Source organism: Berghia stephanieae, chromosome 4 (genome assembly GCF_034508935.2).
Source record: "Berghia stephanieae isolate SIO BIC M18660-M18661 chromosome 4, UCSD_Bste_1.3, whole genome shotgun sequence".
Lineage (NCBI taxonomy): Eukaryota > Metazoa > Mollusca > Gastropoda > Nudibranchia > Aeolidiidae > Berghia > Berghia stephanieae.
The window spans coordinates 69,024,004-69,035,128 of NC_088363.1; positions in this window are offsets into that span (position 1 = coordinate 69,024,004).

Here is an 11,125-nt window from a genome sequence, read left to right on the forward strand (position 1 = left end):
TGTTCGTGGATAGCTCACACGGTAGAGCCACGCTCTCACCTGCCAGGCGGAGTTGTCGTACCAATAAGGTCGCAGGTTCAAACCCCACCACCGCCGCGAAAATTTTTTTTATTCTCTATTGTCTTCTGGCACTTTTCTACTCACTTCATATCTTGTTGTATGCCTTCAATTACATTTTTAATTAATCTTGCCAGTTGCGGTGGTGCGATTTTTGTAACTAAATATACAAAGCCGTCAATGATACAATCTGACTACTCTTGCCTCGGACAACTACAATGGTAAAAGCAGCATTTCGTAGGTCAATAATTGCATTTGTTGTGGTCATGTGGTCATGTGGCATGACACTCGCCTTCGGATCGGAAGGCCAATGGGGTCTGAGTCCCGCTCTCAGCAGCGCATAATTGAGTCATGAAAAAGGCTCTTTACTCACATTCTCTCACCGTACTCAGGTGTAAAATGAATACCAGGCCCTAAAGAGCGTTGTCTCTGTCCGAAAAAGAAATGTTATATTGCCTAACAGGCTACATGTCTCGTCCTACATGTTAAGTGTTGCTGTTGACTAGGGACCCCTTGTGATGCTCTTTCAACACGTTTAGTGGATATTGCGTTATATAGATGCTCACAGTTTGTTTTTTAACAGCAACTAATAAGTACCGAGTTCTTTGTGTATATATGTATATATTGTGCGATTATGTGGTCTAGTCCTAGTGGTATGACACTCGCTTTCGGATCGGAAGTCCTGGGTTCGAGCCTCGCTCGGCGCATAGTTGAGTCCTTGGAAAAGACTCTTTACTCACATTCTCTCACCGTATTCAGGTGTAAAATGAGTACCTTGCCGTTAACAGTGTTGTCTCTGTCCCAAAATATTGTAATATCGCCTCACAGTCTCGTCCTAGACGTTAAGTTGTTGCTGTTGGCTAGGGACCCCTTGTAAAGCGCTTTGAATACGTTTAGTGGATATTGCGCTATATAAATGCTCATGTTCGTTTTTAACAGCAACTAATAAGTACCGTGTTCTTTGTGTATATATTATGTATTAACGATTATATTAATATCAGAAATATTTGCCATATCTTGTCGGACAGTCTTTAATCTGAGTCTTCAAGCGTGAGGGTTGAATAGACTGATATCTTCTTTGTGTCTCATGTTGTTTTAAGTTTGATAGTGCTCAGATATTTGGGGTGAATCAATGCTAGCCAACTAACTTTGCGGCGTTTGTGTGTGTGTGTGTGTGTGTGTGTGTGTGTGTGTGTGTGTGTGTGTGTGTGTGTTGAACCCGTGACCACAAGAAGTCGAGGAGAGAAGGCTCTAATAAGACTAGGGTTAGAAACGATCATTTTATTTTGGATCGTGGATAGCTCACACGGTAGAGTCACCCTCTCCCCGGCCAGGCGGAGTTGTCGTACCAGTAAGGTCGGGGGTTCGAGCCCTCATCGGCGCCGCTAAATTTTTATTCTCTATTGTCTTCTGGCACTTTCCTGCTCACTTCATTTTTTTGTTATCAACATAAGTGCCTGCTCAACTCACTTTTCTGAATTAAAAATTCACCCCAAATACCGGAGCATACTCAATGTCTCAATCGTTTCTATGTTACATGTTTGTGTTGAGAATATTGGCTATTAAGCTTAAATGCTAGCCAGCTAACTACGCGGAGTTTGTGTGTGTTGAACCCGTGACCTCAAGTAGTCAGGGAGAGAAGGCTCTAATAGTGATCTTTTTTTGGGGTCGTGGATAGCTCATACGGTAGAGCCACGCTCTCCCCAGCCAGGCGGAGTTGTCGTACCAGTAAGGTCGCGGGTTCGAGCCCCCATCGGCGCCGCGAATTTTTTTATTTTCTATTGTCTTCTGGCACTTCCTACTCACTTCATTTCTTGTTGTTATCATATTTGTTGTTATCATATTGTTAAGTGTGATAGGGAGCTTGACGAAATGGCTTCTTCAAGAGTTCTTGTAGTTTGCTTTTAAAAACGTCAATTAACATGTCATCGTAGATACTATAGATAGAACGAAGATGGCGTCACTCATGTCTTTGTTATTTTTTTTTTTTTTTTTTTAGCCATCCACGTTTATGAGTAATTCTCACTAAACTGTATGAACCAGACTATAAAAGTTCATGGTTACACCGAGTTTTGTGTGTTGTACCGTTATACTTCCGGGTGGCAATGTTGTGAGCTTCTTAGCCAAGCACATACTATCTATACCTTACCTTATACGATTTCCGTCTCCCTACAGAGGTCGAATGTCATGGCATGCCTTACTTCACGCTCAAGAGCCATAAACGAGCATGCGTTTATCTTTTTGCCAGTTGTTGCCTCCACATTTTCTATCCATGATTTTCTTGGTTTGACTCGTGCCTTTCTGCTAGCTACTTTTCCCTCTCGCACTGATTTTGGATGGCGTTGTGTCTCCGAACGTGTCCATAACAGGTCAGTTTTCCCCTTTTAACTTCAGCCACCAGTTTTCTGGACCTTTGTCCTGCATCAATAAGAACCATAATGTTTGATTTCCTGTAGATACTATATTATTATGTTATAAATAATATGAATAAATTTCAAAGTAAGTATATGTCATCTGTTATACGAGTATTTGAGAAATCCGATGTCCTTGATAATCGAAATTCCTGGAAGTATTTGAATTTTAATGACTGCAGCAGCTACATCGTACTGTGGAAACCGTATATAGCAGGGATTATGGACGAACATTCTGGTTTAATCCGATCCGTGTTCTATCCGTTTTCTAAAGTACTGCCAAGCATACCAGTTTTTCAAATTACGAATTATTAGGATTTGTTGTTGTTCTGTTTGTTTCTCTTTCTTTTATTTAAATAGTGTATGTATTTTTCTCTTAACATAGTCCTGTGCAAAAGCAATTTCACACTCGTTAGAACCCTCTAATATTGGATATAAAACAATTGTTATAGTTTGCTCTATACCAACGGAAAACGCATTCATTTCTCTATCCAATGTACATAAGTATGTTAATCTCAATACTTTGTGTGAAAAGAAATCGAGAGTTTAAGAAGTGGAAGCAAAAAAAAATTGAGTTTGCAAATTTACACAACTTTATTATTACGAGTACTTTTGTATGCCCTCCTTTTTCTTAATTCCCATTCGCGTGAACATGATGAATCGTTCAAAAGACTCTGTCGTGAGATTATCCCAGTTATCCTGAAGAAGTTGGGAAAAATGTTTTTTTTTTAATATTGAGCTTTTATAGAGCACAATATCCACTAAACATGCTCAAAGCGCTTTACAAAGCGTCCCTGACCAACAGCAACACATAACATGTAGAACGAGACATGATGCCTGTCAGGTGATATTACATTTTTTTTTCCGGACAGAGACAACGCTGTTAACTCATTTTACACCAGAATACGGTGAGAGAATGTGAGTAAAGAGCCTTTTCCAAGGACTCAACTATTCGCCGAGCGAGACTCGAACCCATGACTTTCCGATCTGAAAGCGAGTGTCATACCAATTCACCACATAGCCGAACAAAAATCATCTGTTTTGCTACCGATCAAGACGCCATGCTTCTTTCTTCATAATACGCCGCGTGTTTTCGATTAGATTCACGTCAGGACTGATTGCTGTCCACATCCTTGCCTCAAATGGTGTTTTTCTTAACCCTCTCCTTACCAACTATAGGAAAATCGTCACGTTCGTTACGATATAACCAACATTTTTCTTATTCAAATTTCTTTTGTACATCATAACATTTAAAGAAAATGAACAGTGTGTTGTAGAGCATGTTTTGCTAAAGAAATTATGTATGGCAAGAACTTCTTGCTATTATGTCAGAGTGATAAAAAATATATATTTTTATGTTAGTTGGGAGTTAAGTTTTGGGGAAAATCCTGAAAATGGCTGGTAAGGAGAGAGTTAAAAAGCTCTGTGTAATTTAAACGTTTTGCAATGGTGCAAAAACATGAATAAAAACGGTTGCTTTTTTTTTTTATGTCTGGCAAAGAAATCGAGGTTAATGGGATTATTCACAAAATCGATGCAGACTTTCGTTTCGATTGTTCAAACTGCGTGGACGAGTGATTGTCACTGATTTTATTACATTAAAATATAAAGATATTTTCAACTACTATCGGACTAATGATTTTACAAAAGGTCCCCACAAAAGTATAGCTTTAAATGATTAAACAAGTCTGCTGATTAAATTATGTTATGCTTTTTTTTAAAAAAGATAAAGAAAATGTCAAAATAAAAATGAAAATGTTGACAACCAAAACGTACCAATTCAGTAACATATAAAGGCAATACAATACACACAAACAAATCTTGTATTGTTGTCGTCTAGACTTTGTTCCTCTGTAATCTTGACACGGCGTTGCTCTGATTTTTCGTGAAGATGTGTAGTGTGGACACTACTTCACTCTATACCGATCACGACCCAACAAATATTGAGAACAACCGTGCTTCTCAAATTTGTTTTACGTACAGGACTTAGCATTATCCTTTTGGATCTGGATAGAGACAACTCAGTTGTTAACGGGCACCTTTTTATTATCACACTCTTTTACTGAGATGTGATATTACGACGTATGTCGCATTTTTATTCGTCACTTTGCTCCGGATAGCTCCGGTTTGTTTACAACTGAAGCGATGGAAGGAACATAAAGAAGAATTTTAAAAGGTGGCCAATTTTAATAATAATAATAATAATAATAATAATATATATATTAATAATATATAATAATAATAATAATAATAATAATAATAATAATAATAATAATAATAATAAATAATAATAATAATTAATAATAATAATAATAATAATAATAATATTCTAGTTAGAAAGAGAACCAACAAAGGGCTGTGCATAAATTATAGACACATTCTATTTTGGTGTTTCTTAATAGTCTGGAATATGACATCTAATCGAAGAAAACTACTGTTAAATACGATACATACAATACAGTCGAGCCTTATTAGATCTCTGAAATGTCTAATTCTAGATTTCTGGGTGGGGTTCCTGGCCTCCCATAGTGGGCAGGGAAGTACTTACCGTGTCGTCTATCCCCCTATAATAGGTTTTCCAACTTGCTTTCTGTATTTTTGTCTTGGAATGAGATTACTTGGTTGTGTCCTGGCCCTGGCCAGATACCCTGGCTGAGAGGGAAACCGTCAAATGTATGTTAGTTTTGGGAGATTATATTTTTTTCCTTGTAAATCATCTCTCTAGTATGCACCGTATTATGTTTTGTATACATATTTTTATGATTTGTAAACATTTGATTGTATTCCTTTTAGTAGGAACCTGTGCTTGTGTCTGGATGAGACGTTTAGGTGATCTCAAACGAGTTATTGAAAGTGTGCTCTAAGAATCTACATATGTTTCCTATTTGAACCAATTCCCATTTTGTCTTCCCTTTTCTTGGGTGCTTTAATTGTAATTCTAGAACTTTTTACTTTCCCATTTTCTTCCTTTTTACTGGCGCTGATATGATCTTAATGTGTTTCAAGCGCCGTAAAACCTTTAAAAACAAAATCAATAAGTCTAGATTTGTCTTCACCAGCTTTTTTCTAGCTTGTGTATGACTTCTAGCAACGCTGATCTGCCTTGAAATGTAAGAAAATGTAAAGCGGGGACTCGCATAATATCTGATATTTATCTTTACTGGTTCAGTAAAGATATCCTTAGTGTTTTGTTGATCTGTCCAACACTGACAAAACATTTTTTCACGAGTGGCCAGAAAACGTTTTACAAGCCTCAAGTGTCACAGCTTTGAAACTTTTTGTCAGTTAACCAGTAGATTTGTTGACCAATCAAAATATTGAATTTGTGACACGTGTATCCATCTCCCATGGTCCCAGGTTCATTTTCCATTGATATCCTCTTCCCATAGTACCAGGTTCACTCCCCACTGGCATGCACTTTCTCGAGTCCCAGGTTCCTTCCCCATTGGTGCCCACTTCCCATAACTTTCGACTGTTTCGGGAGATTTCGAAAAAGAAAAGTACACTTCTGAGCTCATTGTCCACTGGTATCTAAATTAAAGGCAAGTGAACGCGCCTTTCAGCATTCTGGTCCAAGGCTGGGAATCAACCAATAGATTTTTGACCAATCAAAACATGCAATTTGTGACACATCTTCACACGTGATCGGACAGATTTGGTGGTTTATAAAGAATAACGTGAGTTATTTCGATCTCTCTCTCTCTCTCTCTCTCTCTCTCTCTCTCTCTCTCTCTCTCTCTCTCTCTCTCTCTCTTTGGGGTTTTTTTTTTTTTTTAAAGAGAGAATATGCCGATGACGTCGGGAATATATTATCCACGGTTGCTTCCCTTGAAATGAGACCACTGTTTGTGTTGATTACATTGAGAACTTCAACAGATTGTGGCCGAGTCAACACAAAACTGTCAAAATGCCGAGGATTTGTGCTGTCTATGGATGCAATAAATGCACATAGAAATAAGTAAAAATAGAATACCACTAAAAGGATAAAATTACCTAACAATAAATCAGTCGGTGGATAGTAGGTTATTATAAGATGCGTCGACATTTGTGTGGATGTCGTGGCCGAATGGGAAAAGTCGTCTAAGAAGACATGACGAGATCGACGTTGTGTGTTCGAACCCTGGCTCCGCCACTTTCTTGTGTTGTTTAATATTCCGCTCAATTTGACACGCCTTAATTGACCAAGCGAACGCTTCTTTTTGTTTACATTCCAATATTATTTCTCGGTCGTCGATCTGGTAACGAATTTGTTTTCATTGGGGTTTTTTCTGTCGACTGAAGAAGAGTTTTGGGCCCGAAACGTACCGTGTTCAGTATATTACTCAGTTTGAGTTTGAAGCAGTTATACTCATTTTTTCTTTTGGTTGTATGTTAATTACTTTTTTAGAATACAGTCCACGGCTTCTTGCAGAGCTTAGTACCACTTTGACCTATGACCTTAGGTAAGGCTCTTACCGGCTATGTTGTCGTGTGGTATGACACTCGCTTTCGGATCAGAAGAACCTGGGTTCGAGCCTCGCTCGGCGCATAGTTGAGTCCTTAGAAAAGGCTCTTTACTCACTTTATCTCACCGTACTCAAGTGTAAAATGAGTATCTGGTCGTAACAGCGTCATCTGTGTCCGAGAAAAAAAATTGTAATATCGCCTAACAGGCGTCATGTCTCGTCTTAAATGTTAAGTCTTGCTGTTGGCCAGGGACCCCCTGTAAAGCGCTTTGAGCACTTTTAGTGGATGTTGCGCTATATTAAAACTCAATTTTAAAAATAATAATTTTAAAGCTCAACCCCAATCACAGTCACAGATGTGAATGAATAGATATCTAGCTTTAGACAGTCATCATCATCATCATCATCATCATCAGCTTGTACAGAAAGTAAATTAGGTTAAACTAGCCTGCTGGTGGAACAAACTAAGCATTGTGGAGGGCAATGATCACTATGAAACAGTTGAAATGTATGATATAAATGTTCATAACGTATTCATCTTCTCCCTGATCAACTTTAAAATTTAATGTCTAAATGCCCATTCCGCCTAAATGCCCGTTTTGCTGATTCCCACTAACCGGACATGTAGGCGATCACTGCTGTACTACTACTACTACTACTACTACTTCTACTACTACTACTACTACTACTACTACTACTACTACTACTACTACTACTACTACTACTATTATTATTATTATTATTATTATTATTATTATTATTATTATTGTTATTTTTAGTATTTTTAATATTATTATCATCATCATCATCATCATCATCATTCTCTATTAATTATATTTTTTCTTTTTCTAAGAAGGATGGGTTTGTGTGTGTGTCCTGTCCAACAATATATCTCGTCTATCCACCGATGATAAAATTAGATTTCCGTTTAAGTGTTACTACTATGTTATGATGATAACGAAGAAAAGGAAGAAGAGTACAGAAGAGTGGGAGGAACAGCAGCAGGAGGAGGAGGAGGAGGAGGAGGAGGAGGAGGAGAGGAGAGGAGGAGGAGGAGGAGAGGAGGAGGAGGAGAGAGGAGGAGGAAGGAGGAGAGAGAGGAAGAAGAGAAGAGAAAGGAAGAAGAAGAAGAAGAGAGAGAGAGAGAAGAGAGAAGAAGAAGGAAGAAGAAAGAAGAAGAAGAAGAAGAAGAAGAAGAAGAAGAAGAGAAAGAAGAAGAAGAAGAAGAAGAGAAGAAGAAAGAAGAAGAAGAAGAAGAAGAAGAAGAAGAAGAAGAAGAAGAAGAAAGAAGAAGAAGAAGAAGAAGAAGAAGAAGAAGAAGAAGAAGAGAAGGAGAAGAAGAAGAAGAAGAAGAAGAAGAAGAAAGAAGAAGAAGAAGAAGAAGAAGAAGAAGAAGAAGAAGAAGAAGAAGAAGAAGAAGAAGAAGAAGAAGAAGAAGAAGAAGAAGAAGAAGAAGAAGAAGAAGAAGAAGAAGAAGAAGAAGAAGAAGAAGAAGAAGAAGAAGAAGAAGAAGAAGAAGAAGAAGAAGAAGAAGAAGAAAGAAGAAGAAGAAGAAGAAAGAAGAAGAAGAAGAAGAAGAAGAAGAGAGAAGAAGAAGAAGAAGAAGAAGAAGAAGAAGAAGAAGAAGAAGAAGAAGAAGAAGAAGAAGAAGAAGAAGAAGAAGAAGAAGAAGAAGAAAGAAAGGAAAAACGTACAAGAAGAAGAGGAGAAGGAAGGAGAGTAGCAGACAAGGAAGAATAAGGAAAAGAAACAAGGGACTATTTTAAACGGTTTTGAACAAAAGATCTTAAAAGTCAAATGTGATCCTGATAAGTACACCAAGTTCAAAGTTTTGGAAGGAACGTGATCATTTCATTCACAGCTTGCTTGTTGTTTTTTGTTTTGTTTTTTAAATTTTAATTGATTTATTATTTTTGTAAAACAATTGGTATAAAATATTAAATTACATTTCACAATTGATTATATGATAACGATAATAAATGAATATCCAAGACAATATATTATTTTGCAATCACATGAGAGAGTAGAAATCACTTTTGAGATATAATTCTCTTAAGGTAGGTATCGTATTTACATTTATAAAATGGTCAATGTATTATATACGTAGTTTTAACAAAATAGATAATGTCATAGTGAGCTAATCAATCCAATGAGATTCGTTGTCTTGTTAATATTATGTCTCACATCTTAATTAATGTTTCATGGCGCATAGTTGAGTCCTTGGAAAAGGCTCTTAACTCACATTCTCCCACTGTATTCAGGTGTAAAATGAGTACCTGGCCGGTAACAGAATTTTCTGTGGGTAAAAATTGCGTTATCGCTTAACAAGCATCACGTCTCGTCCTACATGTTAGTGTTGTTGTTGGCTAAGGACTCCTTGTGAAGTGCTTTGAGCACGTTTAGTGGATATTGCTCTATATAGATGCTCATGTGCGAAAATCTAGTTTGTTTGTTGTTGTTTTGTTTTTTTGTTGTCTTTTTTGTTGCAGTTATAAGAACATGGTAGATAAATGAGAATTTGTTTAAATTACAGAGCATTTGCAAGCCCTTTACAATATCTATTTCTTCCAGGGAACAACATATTTAACATATTTTCAACTTATACGCCGTCCCACGTCGTCCCAAGTCAGAGTGATGTGTGTGCTAAAAACCCTGATATCCAAATTTTTGTCTTAATTCACTCAATCCTAGAGATGTTTGCTACTTTTCAAAATTGGAAGAAATGTATTAAAAATGAGCATGAACATAGATAGTTTTATTTAACTATCATTAACATGCAAAAAAATAAAAACATTAGCTTTGATACTGCGCCTATATTTTGCCTCAGAAAAATGAACTAAATAGGCATGGGGTAAAACTAACCCAGGTAAACTATGGATATAGTCGGTGTTAGGGTTGAGTGAGTTAATCACATCCATTGTAACCACATCTACCATGTGTCAAAGATATGGTGGCAAATCGGAAGCACAAATTGTGCTTTTCGACTCATCAGACCGACATAAATGAATATCCAACTTCAAGGTGTGAATTATCTTTTGTGTAATTGAATTTCATAAAGAATGAAGATAGATCGCTTTTCCTTTCAACGCCAGTGTAGGGCAATGCATCATGAGGAATTTTGTCTGCATCGTTTGTCCAGTATCCGTTACACGGGTAGAAAACCACTTTGACATCGGCAGACATAGTTGAATGTCAACCGCATTCCCTCTGCGATAAATAAGATCAACATTCAATACCTCAGGAAAGTAACCCTTAGAAATCTTAACAAAATTGCTGGTTTCATCAAAGTTTCGAGTGCATTTCCTTATGCTTTCGTAGAACTTGTTTGTTTTTTTTTTGTTTTTTTTTTGTGTGATTTGGTTAGTTGGAAATTATCTGTCGAAAAATAATCTATTACTATTGTCTATCGGATTTTGACAGCTTATCTTTTAGAAAATCCGATAATGGCCTTCAAATAAACTCTTGTTTCGGTTAGCGCCACCAGCATTACAATTGTTTCGAATGATCAGCAGCAAAAAAAGTTAGACTTTTTCCTGAAAAGAGAGAAAATATGAGAAATGTAAGGAATAGATAATCAGGGTATTATTTCAATGGAATTGTTGCTATCTCTATCAAAGAGAAAAGTTTCTTGCTTCTAATGTGAACTTATATAAAATTTGTGGATAATAAAAGTGGAAACTATAGAAATATGTTTTACATGTTAAATTGTTACCTCCATTTTAAACACATCTATAGAAAAAGACAATCCTTCCAGTTTGACTTGTACCTCAGTGTTGTGGCTGGTTGTTTTAATGAACTGTACAATTCTGTGAGTTATGTTCACTCCTAGAAACCATTGAACCTTTTTAAAAATGGTGTTTACGTGTGTGCTATCCTCGTAAGTAGTCACTCCGTTGTACACAACTAGGGGACAGAATCTATGATAAACACATTCACCTAATAACCTTTTGTTTTAATTGCATCAAGGGGAAAGTACCTTAATATTTGAGGCTGTAATTTATTTTTGTTTCAGGATTCAAACACTACTTATTTATTCAGGGATTCGTGGCTGAAACACTGGTTAAAGAGTGACCTTATGAGGCTCAGCATTCGATGAGGCACTTTTTAACAGTATGCTCGTTTAACTTATTTGCTCAATTTTTAAAACATCAGAAAGAAAAAATGTATTCCAAAAAGTTAACGGGAAAACATGAAATATTCAAATCTATTTGG